Consider the following 24,830-nt stretch of genomic DNA (forward strand, 5'->3'; position numbering starts at 1 on the left):
TTTGACCCTATGTCGTAAGTGTGGCCGGGCACTGTGAAAGACCCGGATGAGCTCACCCCCGTAAATATTCACCAGTGAGGGTGATGGATATGGATCATGATTATGATCAGGTTTATGATGAGTATAACTCGAGTTGGGGATGCGCGACAGAGGGATAGTCCAATGGTTAGCTACCAGGACTTGTCGGGTTGGCTCTATAACCGACAGATGATATCATCAGCCACTAGGGACAGGCATGCATCATAAGCATACTACATGAATTGTTTGAGATTGCCTGTTTGACTGCATATTACTTGCTAATTGTCTAAATGCCTTATCTGTTCCTATTTGTGAATCTCTTGTCTGATATAACTGTGTTTGCTATATTATACTCTTGCTGGTGGTTGGGAGGTCTGAAGGAATTGGAAAGGGAAGTATTAGTTAGACTGAAGAATCTTTAGTCAGTTGCCACTTACTGTTTAGCTTGTTTATAAGCTTTGATATTATCTGGAGGAAGTTCTAGGATTGCCTTCGGCTTTCCTCTATTATTATGTATTATATATGTGGAAGTTGTTACCGTGCTGGGGACCTCTGGTTCTCACCCATGCGGATTTTGTGGTTTTCAGATGCAGGACGCGAGGCTTCTCGTTGAGGCATGCTGGAGACTTCTGGATTAGCAAAGATCCTTTGTTCTCGGGACTCTGTTTTGGTTTATATGCTTGTTTAGATACTTTTATCTCCATTAAATAATACAAACTGTGATGACTCCTCTTATAGGAGATTTTGGAGAATAGGTTTCTGTATTTGTGTCCCTTTGGGTTTCCTTTAGGGTTTCCTTATTTTATTATATGTATATATTGCTATGCTCGGACCGGTTATCTTCGCGGCCGGATTTTGAGTCTTGTTATTCCCATTTTTGACACTCTTTATATATATGATCTCGCGTTAGCTTATCCCTGTTCGTTACGTTATCGATCGGAGTGTTGCGCTTTCGAGTTACGGTTTTTGTTTACCCCTTTTTCTACAAATGCTCCTAGTTATAACCGATTATTCATACTACTATACGTACTAAATTTTTGGTTTTAGAGGTCGTAATACCTTGCCATCTCTGAATTATGACTTAAGTATAAGACTCTGTATGGTAGGGTGTTACATTATGGTATCAGAGCAGTTTGTTCCTGTAGAGCCTGAGGAATGGACTGACTATGCTTCTGTGCATTCTCTGTATATGTGTCATGTGCTGTTAGTATATCTGCTTGATATAATTGGCATAAACGTTCATGAGCATGCATTTGGGACTTTGAAGCACTAGACTTTCGATATTGAGACTGATCAACTTAATATCGATTGTTTGGTGTGTATAGGAACCAGATGGCGCCTCGTGGACGCGGTAGAGGCCGTGGGAGAGGTCATACGAATGCTCGTGCGCCGGAGACTAATCCTAATGACCCGGTGAACTTTATGACGGCGTTGGAGAACATGGCTGCTGCTATGCAAGCCACTGCTGAGGCTCTTGGCCAACAGATGAACAACCATGGTAATGACGGAGGTGGAGTTCAGGGCCCGATGACACTGGCAAACTTTTTGAAGGTTAATCCCCTGAAGTTCAAGGGAACTACTAGCCCGACTGAGGCCGATACATGGTTTCAGGCTATGGAACGAGCACTGCAAGCGCAGGTGGTACCTGAAGGGCAGCGTGTGGAGTTCGCTACCTATTTGCTCACTGGTGAAGCGTCGCATTGGTGGCAGGGTATTCGACGCCTTCTGCAGTAGGGTGATGATTATATCACCTGGGATGTCTTCCAAGAGGAGTTCTATAAGAAGTACTTTCCGACTTCTGCTAGGACAGCCAAGGAGCTTGAATTGTTGCAGCTGAAGCAGGGTACTATGTCCGTATCTGAGTATACTGACAAGTTTGAGGAGCTGTTCAGATTCTCTCGTATGTGTCAAGGGACTCCAGTGGAATATGAGGAATGGAAGTGTGTTAAGTACGAAGGAGGACTCCGAAGCGATATTTTTAGTTCAGTGGGACCAATGGAGATTAGGACTTTCTCCGAGTTGGTGAACAAGTGTAGGGTTGCTGAAGAGTGTGTGAAGAGGGCAGCCGCTGAGAAGGGAAGTCACAAAGGATCATTCCCACAGAACCGAGGGAAGAGCTTTGCACCTAGAGGTCCACCCTTTAAGAGGGGAGGTTCTTTTAGGAGGCCCAACAACAACTACTCCCAAGGGAAAAGGTTTGGGAAGCAGCCTCAGAATGATCAAGCTTGTACTAGGTGTGGAAGTCACCATCCAGGAGTACCATGCAAGGCCGGATGGGGTTTGTGCTACAATTGTGGAAAGGCGGGGCATAAAGCCGCAAGTTGTCCGGAGAAGCAAAAGCAAGGTGCTGGGAAAGCACAACAGACTGGTCGGGTGTTCACCACCTCAGCTGTGGGTGCGGAGGGATCTGAGACACTCATTCGAGGTAACTGTGAAATGGCTGGTCAAACTTTAAATGCTTTATTTGATTCGGGAGCATCACATTCATTCATTGCATTTGAGAAAGCCCATGAGTTAGGATTGAAGATCGTAACCTTAGGTTATGACTTAAAAGTGTATAATGCTACCCATGAAGCCATGGTAACTAGACTAGGATGCCCGAGAGTTTCGTTTAGGTTCAAGCAGCGTGATTTTATCCATAATTTAATCTGCTTACCGATGATCGGTCTTGACCTTATCTTGGGATTGGACTGGTTATCCGAGAACCATGTCCTACTTGATTGTTCTACAAAGTCGGTGTACTTTATGCCGGAAGATACAGAAGGACCGGTCGTGGTGAATAATTATTACTTGAATTCGATGATGGTGAACTGTTCTGGATTCGAATGTCAGGGTATCCTGTTGTTAACTGCTGGTGTTTCGGGTGATGATCAGAGGTTGGATCAGATTGCGGTAGTGTGTGAGTTTTCGGAAGTGTTTCCCGATGATATTGAGGAATTTCCACCTAACCGAGAGGTCGAGTTTGCTATTAAGTTGGTGCCTGGGACGGGACCAATCTCAAGTGCTCCTTATAGGATGTCACCATTAGAGATGGCCGAGCTAAAGTCTCAGTTAGAGGAATTGTTGGGTAAGAACTTTATTCGACCAAGTGTATCCCCGTGGGGTGTTCCAGTGTTACTGGTAAAGTAGAAAGATGGAAGTATGCGACTCTGTGTGGATTACAGGCAGCTGAACAAGGTCACCATAAAGAATAAGTACCCATTGCCGAGGATTGATGATCTCATGGATCAGTTACAAGGAGCTGGGGTTTTCTCTAAGATCGATTTGCGATCCGGTTATCACCAGATAAGGGTGAGGGGTGAGGATATTCCTAAGACCGCTTTCAGGACTCGTTATGGTCATTACGAGTACACCGTAATGTCTTTTGGGTTGACGAACGCTCCTGCAGTATTCATGGATTACATGAATAGAGTGTTCCGTCCGTTTTTGGATAAATTCGTTGTTGTCTTCATTGACGACATACTGATTTACTCCAAGACTGAAGAAGAGCATGTGGAACACCTGAGGACCGTGTTGCAGATTCTAAAGGAGAAGAAACTCTATGCGAAACTGTCTAAGTGTGAGTTTTGGAAGGATGAGGTGAAGTTTTTGGGTCACGTGGTGAGTAAGAAGGGAATAGCCGTAGATCCAACTAAGGTAGAAGCTGTGATGGATTGGAAGCAACCAACCACAGTAACTGAGATAAGGAGTTTTCTGGGTCTAGCTGGCTATTACCGAAGGTTCATCAAGGGCTTTTCGCAATTAGCCTTGTCGTTGACAAAGTTAACTCGCAAAGACACTCTGTTTGTTTGGACTCCTGAGTGCAAGGAGAGCTTTCAGGCATTGAAGAAAAAGTTGACCACTGCACCTGTGTTGGTGTTACCTGAGCCGAACGAACCATTTGAGGTGTACTGTGATGCCTCACTAAAGGGTCTAGGATGCGTACTGATGCAGCATCATAATGTGGTGGCGTATGCCTCACGACAGTTGAGACCTCACAAAGTTAGTTATCCTACGCACGATTTGGAACTCGCTGCGGTTGTGTTTGCCTTGAAGGTGTGGAGGCATTATCTCTATGGGGTTAAGTTCCAAGTCTTCTCAGATCACAAGAGCTTGAAATATCTCTTTGATCAGAAAGAGCTTAATATGAGGCAAAGGAGGTGGATGGAATTATTGAAAGACTACGACTTTGAGTTAAATTACCATCCGGGAAAGGCAAATGTACTGGCGGATGCGTTAAGTCGGAAGTCGTTATATGCGGCTTGGATGATGCTTCAAGAGGAGAAGTTGCTCAAGGGATTCGAGAGTCTAAAAATTGGTGTTCGAGAAGTATCTGGAACCTTGTGTTTGAGCCGATTAGAAATCTCAAGTAACTTTAAGTCTGAACTCCTAAAGGCTCATGAGAATGATGAAGCGTTATAGAAGGTGTTACCGGCTATCGAACAAGAAAAACAGTGGAGAGTGTCGGAAGAAAAAGATGGGTTATGGAGATTCAAGGGTAGGATCATTGTGCCGGATGTTGGTACCTTGAGGCAAGATATCTTAAAGGAGGCACACAAAAGCAGATTCTCCATTCACCCGGGAAGTACTAAGATGTACCATGATTTAAAGGCGATGTTTTGGTGGCCGGGTATGAAGAATGATGTGGCGGAATATGTTTCAAAGTGCTTAACTTGTCAAAAGGTAAAGATTGAACATCAAAGACCTTCTGGGATGTTGCAACCTTTAGAGGTTCCGCAATGGAAATGGGAAAGTATTGCAATGGACTTTGTGTCGGGATTGCCAAGGACTAGGACTGGTTTTGATGCTATCTGTGTGATTGTGGACCGACTGACGAAGTCAGCTCACTTTTTGCCCATTCGGATGACTTACACCCTTGAGGAGCTAGCTCGATTATACATAAAGGAGATTGTGAGACTCCATGGTGTACCTGCTACTATAATCTCTGATAGAGATCCTCGTTTCACTTCGAGGTTCTGGGGTGCATTTCAGAAAGCTTTTGGAACCCGATTAAGCTTGAGTACAGCTTACCATCCTCAAACAGATGGTCAATCCGAGAGGACGATCCAAACACTAGAGGATATGTTGAGAGCTTGTGTTCTGGACCAACCGGCGAGTTGGGATCGGTATATGCCATTAGTGGAGTTTGCATACAATAATAGTTACCATGCGAGCATCAGAATGGCTCCGTATGAGGCATTGTATGGGAGGAAATGTCAATCTCTGCTATGTTGGTATGAAGCTGGAGAGAAGGGCTTGTTGGGGCCGGAAATGATAGCTGAGACCACTGAACAAGTTAAGAAAATCCGAGATAGGATGCTTACGGCGCAGAGTCGCCAGAAGAGTTACGCCGATCAAAGGCAGAAGCCCTTGGAATTTGAGGAAGGAGATCATGTTTTCCTGAAGGTTACTCCAACCACAGGAGTAGGTAGGGCGATTAAAGCGAAGAAGTTGAATCCTCGATATATTGGTCCATTTCAGATCCTGGAGAGGATTGGACCGGTGGCCTATCGAATGGCTCTACCACCTCATCTTTCGAACCTGCACGACATATTTCACGTGTCGCAGCTTCGGAAGTACACTCCTGATGCTAGCCATGTGTTAGAACCTGAATCGGTTCAGTTAAGAGAAGATTTGACGCTTCCAGTGGCTCCAGTCAGAATTGATGATACTAGTATCAAACGGTTGCGTGGAAAAGAGGTTTCATTAGTCAAAGTGGCTTGGAGTCGAGGCGGTATTGAGGAACACACTTGGGAACTTGAGTCGGAGATGCGAACGGATTATCCGCACTTATTCTCAAGTAATTGAATTTGAATTTGAATTTTGTGGGCAAAATTCCTAATTAGGTGGGTAGAATGTAAGACCCGGTTAATTAACGGCCAATTAACCCATATATGAGAATTTATTCTAGAAAGCCAAAAATGATATTTTTATGGCTAAATGTGATAGAGGAATTTGAGACGAGAATTTCGGTACCAATTTTATAGAAATCGGACCAAGATTGGACCGAACGGGCCAAACCGGGCCAACCGGACCCAAAGTGGGCCTTTGGCCCAACTAAACTAAACCAAAACCCTAGTTTTCAGCACTCTCTCTCCTCACTTGACACACTCAAACACGCTGAAATTGGTATGGAGGGGGGAAGAACACTCTCTCAAGTTCTATCTCTCACTTGATCTTCAAACCACCATAACTTTTGATCTAGAGCTCCGATTGCCGCACCGTTTGCGGCCACGTGTTCACCGCGGAGAGCTCTACAAAACCCATACAATCAATCTTCAGGTAAGCCACGTTTTGCTCTTCGAATTTCCAGCCTTGATTTCGAGTTTCATGAGCAAAAATGTTGAGATTTTGGGTTCTTTGATGTTATAGGACCCAACTCTCTTGAAGAAGAAGGTTAATCTTCTCGTTGGACCTTGGGTGTGGTAAGATTCTCAACCCTAGTGTAAATTGTTGTTCTATGATGTTTGGGTATTGAGATGTTGTGTATGGATATGGTGATTGTGGCTTAGGTTGTGTATGTGTGAATATTGGAGCTTGATTGGTGATTTTGGAAAGCTTATAAGAGGGTTTTGTGTGATAAAATCTGTCCTTGAAGGTGTTGATACCTTGAGAGCTTGTAGACAAGTGATTTGGAAGTGCTCCAGTTGAGCTTGGGTAATCGGCTAAGGTATGGTTTCAGTTTTCCGTATCTAATCTGTAATGTGGTAGGAAATACTTAGGCTAGAGGCCCTAAGATAGGCATTGAATTGATGATGTTGTTGATTGGTTGAGATATATGATGTGATCATATATGTGATTATGAATATTGATGCCTTGATTTTGTGATATATGAGAAATGCATGTTGTGCTATATGCTTGATGGATGATTGAGGTTGAATTGGTGGGTGGTACCATGTTGATGGTGAGTATGATGATGATTATGTATAATGATGGTTGATTGGAAATGGTATTATTGGAAATTGGGATGAGGAAGGATGTATGATATGATATTGTGTTTGTCCTTTAGCCATTTGATTGAGAAGTGTTAAAATGGTTGGATGTGATTTTGGAAATTTTGGTAAAGTGTCAATGGGTGAGTTGAGGATGGTTTGTTGTTGATTTTTGTATATTTTGAATGATTTCAAAGAAAAGGGTTGAAATTGGCATGTTTTGATTGATTTTTGAAAAGAGTTGAAAGTGGCTTGTTTTGAAAATGGCACTTTGTGGTTTTGTATGAAAACATGGTTTTTGGGCAGACTTTGACGGGACATAACTTGGACTACGGATCTTTGATTTGTGCCAAATCTATTTAGAAATGAAATTGGATTCGGGATGTCCATGCCGTTCGAAGAACGGGTGAAAATGATTTAAAATGAGAGAGTTATGACCGTCGGAAGATTGGGGGTTGAATTTGTGAATTCTTCAGCTTTTAACTTAGAAAATTTTTAGCAGAATAACCCTCCGCGCGTAGGCGCACTTGGCGCGTGCGCGCCATTCTTCCAGGAAGCACCATCCACGCGTGCGCGTGGTGTGTGCGGGCGCGTCGATGCGCTGCGCCATATGCCCAGCTATTTTCCAGAGAGTTGTGCCAGAATTGTGCCAGTTTTGTGCCTGGGCGCAAGAGCACCCACGCGTACGCGTGGCTGACGCTTGCGCGCCGTTTGGATATTTTTCAACCCGCGCGTTCGCGCGTATGACGTTTGCGCGTCGATGAGTTTTTGGCCATCCGCGCGTGCGCGTGGAGTGCGCGTACGCGTGGCCCTGTTTTCGTCCCAAAGTTGATTTTTGAGTTTTAAAAGCCAAATTTCATACTTCTAAGCCTCCGATCTCACCACTTATATCTTAAATCATTATGATATGCCTAGCATGAGGAAAAGGGCTAGTGAATGTGGTAACTTGCGAGTGAAGCAAGGGAAAAAATGAATGATCAATGAGGATCAAAGATGATTATGTGAGATGCGGAGAATGGCGGTGGAAGTGCTTGTTACGCCATGGGCCGAAAGGCCGTAATTGTTAATGAATGGCTGGTTATGGATTTAACCGTGAGCCGAATGGCTGATTATGGATTTAACCGTGAGCCGGATGGCTGGATTATTGCTGTGTTACGGCGAAGCCATGATTATGGCTATGTATAAATGCATATATGCTATTGAATGAATTGTGAATGTTTGCACTTCCACCATCGGAGATGAGGGTTTCCCTGGGAGGAAGCAGTGGCTAGCCACCACGTGCTCCAGGTTGAGACTCGAAGCTCTTTTGACCCTATGTCGTAAGTGTGGCCGGGCACTGTGAAAGACCCGGATGAGCTCACCCCCGTAAATATTCACCAGTGAGGGTGATGGATATGGATCATGATTATGATCAAGTTTATGATGAGTATAACTCGAGTTGGGGATGCGCGACAGAGGGACAGTCCAATGGTTAGCTACCAGGACTTGTCGGGTTGGCTCTATAACCGACAGATGATATCATCAGCCACTAGGGACAGGCATGCATCATAAGCATACTACATGAATTGTTTGAGATTGCCTGTTTGACTGCATATTACTTGCTAATTGTCTAAATGCCTTATCTGTTCCTATTTGTGAATCTCTTGTCTGATATAACTGTTTTTGCTATATTATACTCTTGCTGGTGGTTGGGAGGTCTGAAGGAATTGGAAAGGGAAGTATTAGTTAGACTGAAGAATCTTTAGTCAGTTGCCACTTACGGTTTAGCTTGTTTATAAGCTTTGATATTATCTGGAGGAAGTTCTAGGATTGCCTTCGGCTTTCCTCTATTATTATGTATTATATATATGGAAGCTGTTACCGTGCTGGGGACCTCTGGTTCTCACCCATGCGGATTTTGTGGTTTTCAGATGCAGGACGCGAGGCTTCTCGTTGAGGCATGCTGGAGACTTCTGGATTAGCAAAGATCCTTTGTTCTCGGGACTCTGTTTTGGTTTATATGCTTGTTTAGATACTTTTATCTCCATTAAATAATACAAACTGTGATGACTCCTCTTATAGGAGATTTTGGAGAATAGGTTTCTGTATTTGTGTCCCTTTGGGTTTCCTTTGGGGTTTCCTTATTTTATTATATGTATATATTGCTATGCTCGGACCGGTTATCTTCGCGGCCGGATTTTGAGTCTTGTTATTCCCGTTTTTGACACTCTTTATATATATGATCTCGCGTTAGCTTATCCCTGTTCGTTACGTTATCGATCGGAGTGTTGCGCTTTCGAGTTACGGTTTTTGTTTACCCCTTTTTCTACAAAGGCTCCTAGTTATAATCGATTATTCATACTACTATATGTACTAAATTTTTGGTTTTAGAGGTCGTAATACCTTGCCATCTCTGAATTATGACTTAAGCATAAGACTCTGTATGGTAGGGTGTTACAGCAGCAGCTATCTCTGATAATCATTCCATTTCTGCATATACTTCCTCATTTTACTTTCTTCTATTAATATCGTATAAGCTCTTAGTGATCAAAATGAGTAGCACACTTAATCACATTAATCTTGACATGTTCTTTTTTTTTTGAGCTTCTGTTTCAGTCTCCAAAATGCCTGAGATATTAGACATATTTGTTGGGTACAACTGAAAAATGTGATGTATGATGCCTTGAACTTATGAATGTGATCCCTTCAAGCTTTCAGCAAACTGAAAAATAATTTACATATGATCTATGACATTCTCTCTGAATGTAAAACAGAAAAAAAACACGAGAAGAAATTAAGATACAAGTATGTCTCTATCTAGTCTAGGTCTATATGAAACATTACATTCACCAAGTAAAAGTACCCTCAAAACGGCCTCACACAAACCACTATAATAGATAATCAAATGTGCACCATCTGAAACTTCACCATAATTTATCCATGGCATATTCCTTGAAACAAATCTCTAGATTTGAGAGGACACAACCTTGTCTTCATATCCCTGCCAAACGTGAACTTTACTTGTATTGTGACCGAATGGATTGTTCAGCTTCAATGGATCAAACTCCCAGTTGCCAAATGCCACAATCCAATCACCCAGGAGTGTGTCAAAAATAACCTGTTCCCTTAACTTTTCCTATACATATGAACAAAGAGGAGTTATTCCTCCATGACTAACCATTTGTATTTAGCTAAAAGTAAGTGAAAGAAAGCATATAATTCACCTTGGTAAGAATAGGGAAGCCAGGAATAATCTTCAAGATGTCAATGTCTCTAGTGTTGAAGAAAGTCGGGTTTTTCTCAATGACAAAATTTGAAGGGATACAGTTTTGAGTGACCACCCAGTGCAATAGTCTTGGAGAATATTTTGCAAGCCACACTTGCTAACTGCATAAACAAAATGGTGATATATCCACCACCTAGTGTGGCATTTCCAATAACAAAAATACATATTTTTATTTGCGTGAGAGCACAACAAAATATATACCCAATACATCTATTAGTTCCTAAACCTATATTTACATCAGCTAGCAGTACAATAAACATAAAACTGATAATAGTAAGTGATAATGATGAGCAATAACTATTTACAAACTTCAGAAGATATTAAAGAATCCCTCAACCATGGTACATGAATCAACAAAAGCACCATCTTACAAGTTCAACAAAAAGTAAAAAATGAATCTAATAAAAGCCAAATTTGATTAACTTAAAAGTTAAAATCACGATTTACACATAATGTTCTTACATCCTTCACTATAATCTTGTCTGGAAGTCCAATTCTTGGTAATAACCAATCCAACACATACAGTGAGGAGTTTTCATAATTGCTTGTAACAGGTTGATCATCTGAAAAGCAAGAATATGCTGAAGTCATGGCTGATGGATAAAAAAAATTAGTTATTAATAATGGGAATGGAGCCCAGACCTGAACCGTGTAGAAGTATTCTATGTGTAACAAAGGACTGCAAGAAGGTAAAGGATGCCATAAAATTAGAAATATTAATAGTGACTGTAAAAAAAAAGGTACAAGACATAAGCAACATTAAGAGCCAAAATATTGTACAAAATATATACCCAATATATCTATTAGTTCCTGCACATTCAGTGTCACATCAATTTTATATATTATCAACAACATACATTTTAAATCTATTCCACTCACTGTTGATAGCTCACGGGTATTCAATAATCAATTAGATCTAAATTCAACCAACAATTTTCACATCACCGTAACAGAGTCAATAAAAGATTGATTTTTTGTACCAATTTTCATAACTAGATACTGGAATAACAAACTCCAGAAGCTACAACAAGTAATTTAAAGTTATAGAGATAAGATTGAAAAATCTCAACGTTAATTCAGTTCCTGTTAAGAATCTCCATTTTTCAAACATCAAATATATAAAAAAATTAAACTTTATTAAAAAAAATCGAAAAAGGGGGGTAAGCACCTATTTGCATTCCCTGGACCTAGCAGCAGAATCGCGATTCTTGATCATGCGTTTCTGCTTCTGAAGAGTGGCCTTGTTCACTGGTTGCTCCACCGCCCTTCTCTTCCCCTTTGCCACCGCCCTTCAGAAATTCGAAGTTCAATCATGCACGTAAAAAAAATAAGAGAGAGGAGAGAAAGCTCACCGAGATAGATCTCTCCAAAGGATCCGCTACCAATTTTTTGACTGATACGGAACTTGTTCCCAACTCGAGGCTCCACTAAAGGTCAATTTCTTTTGACCAAAATTCTAAAATAGTTTGAAAAATTTGAGAGAAAAATGAAATGGAGTCATTGTGGAAGAAGGCAGAGGATAGTGGGTAGAGGAAGAAGTGGAGGGACATCGCGAAGAGGAAGAAGGCAGACGAAAAGGCGGTAGAAGAAGAAACAGAGGTTCATCATTTGAGGAAGAAGACAAAGAAAGTGGTCGGAGGAAGAGGCGGGGGCTTATCGCTGCAGCAAACCAGGGGTTTGGTTTCCAAATTTTATATTGGGCAATTTAAAAATATCAAAAGAGTTGTTATCTTTAAGTGTAATTTTTAATAAATTAATAATGATTTAAATATAAACCATTAGATCGTTTATCAATCTAATATAACGCTTCATGTAAGAACCGCGATTAATTAACCATTTAATTAAATAATTAAATTACCCAAAATAGAATCCAAAAATTTAGAATGTGAATTAAAAATTTTAAATATGATTTTCGGACTTAATAGATTTTTCTGAGTTGAAAAATGTAACTTTCTGTGAAAAACCGCATAAAAATGTGAACCGGTAAATGAACCGGTAGTACCAGTTTAAGTCTATCTGGTACTGAGCGAGAATAATTAAAAACAATAGAAAATCTTAAAAAAATATTTAGAGTTGAAAACCAGACATTAATTTTAAAAGTTGGCCCGAAATTGAGCCAAAACGGGCCAAAACGCTAACGGGTTAGACCAGGCCCAAGTTGGGCCAAGCCCAACATATAAGACCTTCTTTAATGAGCCATCTGCCCATTTACCATCCTCAAACACAACACAACACAGCTGAGAAGAGAAGAGAGAAGAGGGTTCCGTTAACACTATTCACCTCAACCTTCCAAAGCTCATAATTTGAGCTACGGAGCTCCAACGCTGCACTGTTTGTGGCCACACGATCACCACGAGGAGCTCTACAAAACCCACCTAAGAAACTAGTAAGAAAATCACGAATCCCTCTCAGCCTTTCCTTTCATAAATTCGAAATTTTGGGTTTTGTATTGAGTGAGATTTTGTGATTTTGGGTGTTCAGGTACACCCTAGCCTTTGGTTCCTATTGGGTTTGACCCAATCAATCTTGGATAAGGTGAGTTTATTCTCAACCCTTGTGAAATTGTGATTTTGATGAACCCTAGGTTGATTTAGTTATGAATTATGTATATATAGCTTGAATTGGTGTTGTATGGAGAATGTTGGTGACTTGAATAGCTTGGAAGTGGATTTGGTTACTTGAGAACTTGTAGAGGCTTGATTTGTACTCAATCTTGGGTTTTAGTGCATATTGGGAATCGGCCAAGGTATGGTTTTGGATTCCTCTATGTAATATATAATATTTCTGGACACTTAGGCTAGTGACCCATAAGATAGGTTGGATTGAAATGGTTGTTGAGATTGATGAATGAGGATGTATGATGCTTTGATGAATTTGAATATTTTAATGAATTGTGATGTTGAGGTTGATAAATGATATCTGAAGTTTGAGATTGAAGTTAAATGAGTTTGATTATGATGATTGTTAGTGATATAATGGTGATTGATGATTGTATTGGGTGAGAAATTATTTTAATATGATGTAATTGATCATTGGAGTTGAGAATTGGGTAAAGTGAATGGAAACTTGGTAAGGTTGGTAAAATGAGACACAAAAGGGTAAATTCTGAGGTAAATTGGAGCTTGATGTGGTTTTGATTTGGGTTGGTTAAGAGTTTTAAGGATTTGAGAAATTAGTGAACTTTGGTAAACAGTGGATTTTTGGTTAACTTTGACGGATCATAACTTGAGCTTCAAAGCTTAAAATTGACTGAAACTTGTTTTAAATTAAAGATAGCTTTGAGAGCTTTAAAGTGATAAAAAGTTTGTAGAAAATGGATTTTTGTAGAGGAAGTTATGACCGTTTAAAGTTTGGTGTCAAAATCTGAATTCTGTGATGTTGCAGAATTTTATGATTTATGGTTTGTGTGCGCACGCACACTGCTGTGCGCGTGCTCTTATCAGTGACAAATTTTTCCTTGTGCACACGCACACTCTGTGTATTTTTAAAAATGTGTGTACGCACACACTTGTGCACGCACACACAGGGAGGTGCCTACTACTGGGAGCGCTAGCACACTCTGGTGCGTGCACACACCCTGCGAAATTAATTTCGCAAGCTGTGCATACGCACAGCCTCGTGCGCATGCACACGCTGGGAATGGCATTCTGTTCAGGGCAATCGCACACATCTGTGCGTGCGTTTAAAATGAAAACTTTTTCCTTCTGTGCGTACGCACACTTCTATGCGTACGCACACTTCTTGAAAATATTCTATGCGTACATACAGACAACCCTATGCGTACGCACAACCCTATGCGGAACATTGCCCTGTTTTTCAATAAAAATCTTGTTTTGTCTGTTTCACCTTTTCGGAAAGCTTGTAAACTTCTGTAACACTTATCTAAGATCCTTTAGCTATTTTTAGGTGTCAAAATATGGGGGATGCCTTGGGTAAGTTTAATTAGATAATTTCTTGTAAAAAGTCTAGAAAAACGGAGAATTAGGTTTCTGGAGTTCTGAGGACGGATTTGGTTGAGTGAGGAGGCAGAGTATTGTGTTGTTGATCACTGATTATGAATTGTGGTAATTATGAATTGATAGTGGTTGAGACGAGTTTGGGACTCATAATGTAATGATGGATTACTGATATACTAAGGAATGATTTCTGAAAACCACTGAATTATTGATTTATACTGCGATTGTTGAGACACTATGCGCCTGGCAAGGACGGTAGGTTAATCCCGCCTGTCGAGGTCACGGCGGCGGCGTAAGGACGGTAGGTTTATCCCGTTTACGCTGAGATGTGAGGTCTGTGTCAAGAGTATCCCGCTTGCATCCCTTCGGAATCACTATAGTGTGCTGACACTGACATCCTGGACCGTGATCCGGGCACGATATCTCGGGGGTTCTTATTATGAGACCGAAGGGAGACATCTCCATGGAGGTGTGTCGGGTTAGCAGTTGAACCGACAATGTGATATCACAGCCAAATAGGATAGGCATTCATCATGTGCATCTTTTATTTGTTTGCTTGCTTTCCCTACTTGTATTGTTTGCCTAATTGTGTAACATGTCTAATTGCCTATCTGAATTACTTGATATACATGCTTATACTTGTGTTTTCGTATTCTACTGGGATTGAGGAGGTTCGAAAGGAGGTGGCGATGGGATTGCATGGTGGTTAGGTTGGCGAAGGCTGTGGGACAGCGGAGAATTGTTAGATTAGAAAATCCACTAAGTTAGATTACCCTTGATTATTATGGTTTTAAAGTTGTGTTTTATAAGTTATAGTTATACTTTAAGTTGAATCTCAGGATGGATATGCAGCTCTAGGATTGCCTCTGGCATCCAGGAGTCTTATATCTTACATCACTGGGCACGGTTACCATATTGAGAACCTCTGGTTTTCATTCCATACTCTTTTGATGTTTTTCAGATGCAGGTCGCAACCCACCTCGGTGAGTTATTTTGGTGGTGACAGAGCGGAGGACCTTTATCCTGTTTTGAAGTCTCTTTTGATTATTTTGTATAAATCTCTCACTTTTGTATCTATTTTTTCCTAGAGGCTTACTTTGAGAGGAAGTTTGTATAAGCTGTTTTACTTTCAAAACTCTGTTTATTTGTATATGACTAGCTGGCTTAAACTCCGCGGGCAGCTGCTAGACTCTTATGACTATCATGCTTGATATATCTATATATATATGCCTTGATGTCTGTATGTATATCTTGTGCCTTAAGTTGTAGTTTCGTGTGAACGTTTTGTGCTTTTTAAATTCTGTTTTTGAGCTTAAATCCTTCATCAGGCTTCTAGAATATATTATTTCCTTCTATATAAATATGTATAAGCTTTAGAATTGCCGTAACCTTTGATTAACTTTTGCTTTACGACGCGAGGTAAGGCTTAGGGTAATTAGGGTGTTACATTTCAAATTTAATGGTGCATCAGATAAGCTCAAAAGAGCTGGGCTAATTTTAGATAGACTCTATATATCATATCAGAAATTTAGGAACTTTATTTTTTCGTTTATTTTTTTAACTTGAAGATATTTTTCTAATTTTCACTTTTCTTAGTTCTTTTATGTGTTGAGTCCCCCTCCTTCTGCAATATTATGATAATTCTCCCTATTTTAGTTACGCATTATGATGAATTTATGATAATTTGGTCCTTAAAATTTTCGTGTGTTCCATGTTGTAGTATATTGGTTAAAGTGGATCACCTGCTCGAAGAGAATGCAAGGTTCAAAAGCCCACAACAACAGGCATGAATCTACATTTATATATCTATATATGCATCCATGTATATATTATATCACTACTCTGTTAGATCAAGTTTTTGTTCTTCGCATTTTAATTGCAAGTGATTTTGTTTTCTAAGTTTGCTTTAATAGTGATGTTGCAATTGTGTCTATCATTGCTGCAGCTATGTGAAGCGGCCACGAATCAACAAAAGAAGAGTACCCTGTACCAAACATTCTTGGCTCCATTTTGACTATGTATCTATATTCTTAGTCAGGGTGCCATTTATTATTGCTGCAATGCAACTGATGATTAAAAAAAACAGAAAGAAAAAAACAAGATCATATTTTAGGATTTTTGTAAGTTCAAGAAATGTAGTATAGGAATATAATAAAAGTTTTGTGCAGGGTTTTACAAAGGTAATGCTATTTTTTGTTTTAATTATTAAAAAATTCAAATGAGATGTTGTATTTTTTCTTCTTCTTCTTTTATTGTTTTTAAGGTGTTCATTTTATTTGGGCAAATAAAGATGGTCTCTCTGTTAACTAATTCAATTTCATGCTTAAAGTTCCTCTTTTTATATAGATAATTATGTGATATGCTATTTTATTGTTTCAATTAGTTCCATCAATGGCAATGATGAAATTTTGTTTGTTTTATGCTCTATTTATAGGGTTTTCTGGCATAAGTGATTGTCTTTTAATATCAATATCCTGTCATCACAGATGTTAAAAACTGGGTATATTTTTCTTATTTACTGCAAAATGTTCACTTATATTTTGGAGTACCTATGATCTTCTTGAGGTTGTATCGAATGACAAAATGTATAATAAGGAATGGAATGAAGAAAATTAAGCATGATAGGAATTGCAAGCATAATTATAGGATATCACATGATAAATATACAATTTTAGGTGGGAAAAAATGATGGGTCTCTATCAATATGTGTGTTTGAGCATGTCTTGGTAATTTTAAAATATAATAAAGAAAACCTAATCACACAAATGATTTTTAATTTATTTAAAACTCAAAGTTAAGCGCATGTTCTAGCTAACTATGTATCTTCTTAATATGTTAATGTCTTAAATTTGTAGACTCGAGCTCTGATTTTTCAAATAAAAAATTGCTGTCAAATTTGTTATTCAAATCCTGATTTCAAAAGGGAAGAACACGCTCAAATGGTGTAGTTTTATTTTTATAACTAAGAATATGAATATAAAATACAACTGAGTTTGAAAATAACAACGTACTTCCCTATCTTCTTTTAGTCACAGTCCTGATTGATTTGGCTTATATAAACTTCTGCTCTACAACATTCTATATGATAAGTTTGGGTTCAGTTTTATTTTGCATTGATTTTGGATTAATAGGCTCTGTTGAGAGTAAATAATAAATATTATTTTTTTCCTTTAGTAGTATTACCGAAAGTGGTCTGTCATTGTCTCCGGAAATAAATTTTGGCTAGACAGTTTTAATGTAACAAACAATATCCTTTAAATCAGTGTAAAAAAGAAGAGTTAGTTGGGATTAAGAAAATGCTTAGTTTGATAAGAAAAATTACTCGTGAAAAACTTTAAATAATTTAAGGTGGTTTTTTTAGGGATTTAAATGGGGTGTTACTCTTTTTACTTTCATTGTGGGTACGTTTGAATTCCTAAACATGTTTTGTGGAATAAAATGATATCTATTTATTATTTTAAGGACTTCAAATTTTTCTTTTGTAACATTGTAAGGTTTAAACTGCATATGTGAATTAAGTAGTTTTTGATGATTTTGAAGTTTGATTCTGCAAACTCAAATTAAAGTGCCATTCTTAGGGTTTCACATATTAATATAGGCAAATTCAAAAAGGACAAATTGAGTGGAGTGGTTGAAGGTAGCAAATTGAGTTGAGATGAAGGGCATATAGTCAATGTCTCTAAGGGAGACAGACTTGCAAGAGGAGATTGAGAGAATGAATGTTAAGGCAAAGATGGAGAAACTTAGAGCTAGTTTACACTCTGTTGTGTACGAAACCAAGGTTAGTGCCTTCATCTATATATATATATATATATATATATATATATATATATATATATATATATATATATATATATATATACATATATACATAAAACAGTGAAACCAGCCCAAAGGAACTCATGTTTTGACACTTAGTTACACATTGTTTATACGTGTTCTTATACAAGCTTTAACCAGATTAGCAGTCAGCCCGTGCAATGCGCAGTAAATGGCAAAGCAACGATTAATCCCAATAGCTATTTGTTCATACCTTGGGTCGAGCTAGGCGAGCCGGGTTGGATGAAGACAAAAACGACCGGTCTCGTATAAAGGTTGGTCGACACCGACCTCTCCCCAAAGAACTCGGCCAAATTGCTATAAGGGCCCAAGTAGGCCCAAAGCGGAAGATAACAGCCCACCTAAAGGTGGCTGGCCAAAGATAAGGGGACTCGCCCACAAAAGATAAGATAAGATAACTAACTTATCTCAAGGGAGGTCACTCCACACTACTATAAATACACTGGAGCACCCAGGTATAACTCATACTCTGATTCTATACAAAAAGCCTGCTTAAAGCCCGTGCTAACTTAAGCATCAGAGTCTCTTGTAGGTACCACCACCCTCCGATGATCAAAGATCAGCAACACAGCAAGTCGGACACGACAGTTCCGGCCACAACAGCAGATCTCCTTCGAGATCGACCTTCAGTTTTAGGTAACCCTCGAAACATTGGCACCGTTGTCGGGAAACCTGGAAGTCATCCCATCGTCATGGAGGACAACCTTGACAACGATCACAACTCTAGTTTGGAGGACAGAACGCCGCATAAAAATACGAAAACCATACCAAAGGGTACACCTCAAGATAAGGGAGATAAACAACCCCCAAACACCGAAATCTTGGAAACTATCCGTGAGTAACAGCATCGGCTAAAACAGCTTGAACAAGAAGCCGACCGGCAGCGGGAGGCTGAGCGAGACCTTCGAAAAGAAACAAGATGGCGTCAAGAGCTGGAGGACAAGCTCCTAAAGCTCGAACCTGATCTCAAAACTAACACCACTCGATCCAGCCACGAAGATAGCCCCCAAAAGGACCAAGACCCGTTCACAAAGGAGATCATGAAAGCTAAAGTACCAAAGGACTTCAAAGCCCCCCGACATGACCATGTACGATGGTACATCTGATCCAAGCCATCATCTCAGCAATTTCAGAAGTCGGATGTATCTTAGGGATGCCTCAGATGCAATCCGTTGTAAAGCTTTTCCCACCACTTTGACCAAGACGGCAAAAAAGTGGTTCGACAGTTTGTCGCCAAGGTCAATAGCAACCTTTGATGACCTCGCCAAGAAATTCCTAGCTAGATTCTCCATCTAGAAAGATAAAGCCAAGCATGCCCCAAGCCTGCTAGGAATCAAGGAAGGAGATCGGGAAAGCTTTCGCAACTACATGAAAAGATTCAACAAAGCATGTCTGGACATACAAAGTCTGCCGACAGAAGCAGCCATCATGGGTCTCATCAATGGCCTACGAGAAGGACCCTTTAGCCACTCCATATCCAAAAAACACCTAACATCTCTGAACGAGGTACAAGAGCGGGCAAAAAAGTACATTAATATGGAGGAGAATTCTCGATTAGGAGAAACCTCAAAATCCAGATTCTCCTACCCGTCCCAGGACAAGGATAAAGAGTCCAAGAAAAAAGAAGACCAGCCTACTGAAAAACCTAGAAAATACCACAACTACACTCCCCTCAGGGTGTCCCTTGTGGATGTCTACAGAGAGATATGCAACACTAAGAAGATCCCGCCCCCTCGTCCGATTAAGCATAAAAGAGGAGGAAGTCGGACAGAGTATTGCGAATACCACCGAGTCCACGGGCACCCTACCAATGAGTGCTATGACCTAAAGAACGTTATCGAAAAGCTAGCCCGGGAAGGAAGACTAGACAGGTTTCTGGCCAACAAAACAGATGAACCGAAGAAAAGAAGAAGGGATGAAGAGATCGGATGAGCTGAACGTCCCCCTCACACCCCTGAGAGGCATGTTCACATGATAAATGGAGGATTCGCAGGAGGAGAGATCTCTAAGTCATTGCGCAAAAGACACCTTAAGGAGGTGTACCATGTTGGAGGAGGGGACAATTCGATCGACCTCCCCACTATTACCTTCACTCAAGAAGACGCCGCGGGCATCATCCTGGGGTATGATGACCCTGTGGTTGTTACCATAATACTTGCCAATGCCAACCTCCACCGAACACTAGTCGACCAAGGAAGCTCTGCGGATATACTGTTCAAATTCGCCTTCGACAAGCTCGGCTTACAAGAAAAAGAACTCAGAGCATATCCAAATAGCCTATTCGGGCTAGGAGACGCCCCAATTCAACCATTAGGGTACATCCCACTACACACAACCTTTGGAAAAGGAACTCGGTCTAGGATGTTAAGCATAGATTACATTGTAGTCAATGTGAGCTCAGCCCACAACGCTCTTATCGGTCAGACAACACTGGACCAGCTCACCGCTGTGGTCTCCACTCCACACCTATGCATAAAGTTCCCAACTCCGGATGGGATCGCTACCATAAAGGGAGACCAAAAACTCGCGCGACGCTGTTATAACGAAAGTCTGAACCTTAAAGGTGACCCCAGAGGAAAGGAAACCAATACTATAGAACTCGGGGGAATTTGAGCTCGCGAGAAACTCCGCCCTCAACCAGAAGGTGAAACCAAAGAAGTTCAAATTGGAGACACTCAAGACAAAATAACAAGTATAGGGGCGAATCTAAGAGAAGACTTAAAGGAACTGCTAATAAAGCTCCTAAAGGATAACTCCGACCTCTTTGCATGGAAGGCCGCCGACATGCCTGGTATTGATCCTGGACTAATGTGCCATAAGTTAGTCGTATATCCAGGTTCTCGGCCAGTACAGCAGAAACTTAGGAAACTCGGCCCAGAGAGGTCGCAAGCTGTAGAGGAGCAAGTATAGGCCTTTGATAAACCACTATTTTATGGTTTATCTTGTACTCAATTGAGTGGTTTTTATCAACTCTTTACCCACTTATTCATACTATTCGCATGTTTTACATTTTCCTTCCTGATTTTGAGCTATGATTGAAAACAAGCTTCTTTGATCTTATATTTGCTTATAATTAATCCTCTCTTATTACCATTAGATACCTTGATATGTGTGTTAAGTGTTTTCAGAGATTATAGGGCAGGAATGGCTTGGAGGATGGAAAGGAAGCATGCAAAAGTGGAAGGAATACAAGAAGTTGAAGAAGTTGTTAAGCTGTCCAGCCTGACCTCTTTGCACTCAAATGGTCATAACTTGAGCTAAAGAGGTCCAAATGAGATGGTCCTAGTTGTGTTAGAAAACTAACATCCGGGGTTTCGCAACGATATATAATTTTCCATAGCTACCCCGAAGTTAAATGATGCGAATGCGTGAATGACGCGCTCGCGTCGCATCTGCGAATTGCATCCCGGGCGAACGCGTGGACGACGCCTCCGCGTCACTTTCCCACGACCTGAACGTAACAGAAATCGCTGGGAGCGATTTCTGGGCTATTTTTGACCCAGTTTTCAGCCTAGAACACACAGATTAGAGGCTATAAAGTGGGTGAATGCATCCATTCATAATCATGCTCTCATAATTCATAATTTTAGGATTAGATGTAGTTTTTAGAGAGAGAGGTTCTCTCCTCTCTCTTAGGATTTAATTTTAGGATTTAGGATTATTTCTTCTTCATCACAGGTTCAATGTTCCTCTTATTTATTTTCTACTTTTATTATATACTTTTAATTATTATTTATCTTTTCAATTTGGCTTATGCTACATTCATGTTATGATTTTCTTAATTAATATTATTTGAGGTATTTCAGATTTAAAATTGCTTTGCTTTATTTATATTGATGCTTTTAATTTAATTTAGATATTTTCTTCCTTTTGGCTTTGGTTAAGTAATTGGTAACGCTTGAGCTGTCAAATAAAGCAGTGGTTGAAATTGGGAAATGCTCCAATAACTCTAGTCTTTCCATAGGAATTGACTAGGACCTGAGGATTAAGCTAATTAATCCACTTGATCTACCTTCATAGTAAAGGTTAACTAAGTGGGATTAAAACCCCATTCTCATCACAATTGATAAGGATAGGACTTCCAGTTCTTATACTTTGCCAAGAGTTTATTTTATTATTACTATTTTATTTTTCTTATCATTTAACATACTGGTTTCTTACTTTCAAAACCCCCAATTTACAAGACTCCTAACCAATAATAAGAACACCTCCCTGCAATTCCTTGAGAAGACGACCCGAGGTTTAAATACTTCGGTTATCAATTTATAAAGGGGTTTGTTTAAGTGACAAACAAAACTTTTGTAAGAAAGGTTGATTGCTCGGTTTAGAAACTATACTTGCAACGAGAATTTATTCTGAATTCTAAACAGTCAAACTTCCGTTCTTCAAAATGGCACCGTTGCCGGGGAATCGCAAACGTGTGCCTTATTATTGGTTATTGTAAATATTTGCTTTTTTCTTGTTTATTTGTTTTTATTTTTGCTTTTTCATAAATTAAGAGGTTATTGGTTTTTATTTAGTTATTGAAATTTTTTTTTCAAAAATTTGTTTTTGATGTTCATCTTGATCTTCAAGTTATTCTTTGTGGTCATCTTGACCTTCAAGTTTTTCTTAGTTGTTTTCTTCGTTTTGATCTGAAAATTTTAAGTTTGGTGTCATTTTATTGTTTTTCTCTTTCCTCATTAAATTTAAAAATTTAAAATTTAAAACTCAAATTTAAAATTTCAAATTTCAATTTTCAAAATTCAAATTAAAAAAATTTAAAATTCAAATTTCAAATTTCAAAATTTCAAATTTCAAAATTTAAATGTCAATTTTGAAATCTTTTTCAAAAATCATATCTTTTTAAAATCTTATCTTATCTTATTTCAAAAATCAAATTTCAAAATTTAATATTTAAAATTCAAAAATTCAGATTTGAAATTTCAAATTTCAAAATTCAAATTTCAAAAATTTAAAATTTAATTTTCAAAAATTTAATTTTCAATTTCAAAATTAAAATTTCAATAACCTTTCAATCTAAAATTTGTTTTTTTCGTTTTTAATTTACTATTATGAGTTCTCACCCCTCTCGTTTTGAGTTTGGTTCCAATGTTGTTACAAGGAATGGAAATTATAACAGGAACATGCATCAAGGTCAAAATAATCAGAGATGGAAGGAGCCACGAGGATTTGATCAACCCTTCCGGCAACAACACCTTCCACAATACCACAGACAAAGACCATTCCACGATGCATACCAAGACAATAGTTATGGTGGACCCTTTCGTGACAACCAACTTCCACCAAATTACTATAGTCAAGATCCATTCCAGGGGGCATACCAAGATGATAGATATGATGGACGCCCATCATATGCCTATGAACCTCCTCAACACAACTTTGAACCACCAGACTCACAAGCCAACTACCACCATTCACCTCCATATGACCCTAACCCTCATCCACCATACCAACCACCTTATGAACCATATGAACCATATATAGAACCACCCCAATTCCAACCCAATTACTCCCAAGAACCACCACCTCCATATGCACCATATCCATATCCATCATTCCAAGAGCCTTATGGTCCTACTTATGATACCCAAGCGGAACAAGAATCAACGGATCGTCTCAAGGAAACAGTGGATCAATTTCTTGCAACCCTTCACCAATTGAATCAAGCGATAAATCAATTAGCTTCCCGACGTTCGGACACTCAAGGAACCCCCATGGCTTCATGTGGACAATTTAATGAAGAACGTAGCATGAAGGAGACATTAGAAACTCCGGTGGACAGTAAGGAGCATGAATTTATACTGGAACAAGTGGAGAAAGCCAGAATTATTGAAGAAGAAGAAGTGGTTGCAGACTTAGGAGATGCAGAACCTCCATGGGTAAGTCCAGCCATAGAACCTCCTTCAAAGACGTTTAAAATTGATGTTGAGGAGGGTGTACAACCTCCAAGGCATATCATGGCTAAAGACTTTGAAGAGGTTGATCAAGAGATGGAAATTAAAGAAGAAAAAGCACTACCTACCATGCCCTTGGTAAGTAATGAAGAAGAGATTGAATTGGAAGAAAGCTACCAAGAGGAAGAGGTTGAAATTGAAGAAGCTTGCAAAGAGGTGGAAGTTGTCAAAGAGCACAATGGAGTGGAGCTTGGAATCACCTTGCCAAAGTTATTGGAGACCCCTCCCCCTAAGTTGCCATCATCCTTCACAACATTCAAGTGGGTAAAATTCATATCCCTTAGCTTTCTAATCCCACTTGAATATGGGCTACTGGAGACGGATGGTCAACTTAGAGCTCTTTGTGGCATTAAGAGTAAGAGGAAGATGGCCAGTGGTAAGAATTGTCCTGCAAGGTTCATTATGGTTGGAAGCTTTAAGTTTAAACGCAAAGGTTGGTATAAAGCTCAACTGAATGGGTCTAGGAAGCTGTTTGGATGTCTCAATGAGAATTCCGACTGTTCACCACCCAAGTGGAAAAATGATGATCAACAAGAAGATGGGTGCAAAGGCAAGGTCTGGGACCCCGGAATTCAATCTAGAAATCAGCACTCTTGGGGCCTTGTCACTTGCTTCAACTTGCTTGAAGGCTTTCTGCGCCAAGTTTGGGATCCCAGAGGACACTGGAAGTACAAACATTGGTGGGGATTCAAGGATCAATACAAACACAAGCCACCATAACAGGGAGCTCACCAAATGTCCAACTTAAGGACTTTAACTAAAACTGCTAGGTGGGAGACAACCCACCATGGTATGATCGTTCCTTTTCTTCAATTTTGATTTTATTTAGTTTTGTTTGTTTTTGAGTTTTATTTTATTCTATTTTCATTGAACCTAGAATTAT

The 24,830-nt window shown here is 39.6% G+C and overlaps 1 pseudogene; it reads right to left on the reverse strand.

The window, feature by feature from the left end:
* Window positions 1-9,702: 9,702 nt before the first annotated feature.
* On the reverse strand, window positions 9,703-10,785 carry LOC107611889 (uncharacterized; annotated as a pseudogene).
* Between the last annotated feature and the right edge of the window lie 14,045 nt (window positions 10,786-24,830).

Source organism: Arachis ipaensis, chromosome B1 (assembly GCF_059453495.1).
Source record: "Arachis ipaensis isolate K30076 ecotype BB chromosome B1, ASM5945349v1, whole genome shotgun sequence".
In the NCBI taxonomy this organism is placed as follows: Eukaryota; Viridiplantae; Streptophyta; class Magnoliopsida; order Fabales; family Fabaceae; genus Arachis; species Arachis ipaensis.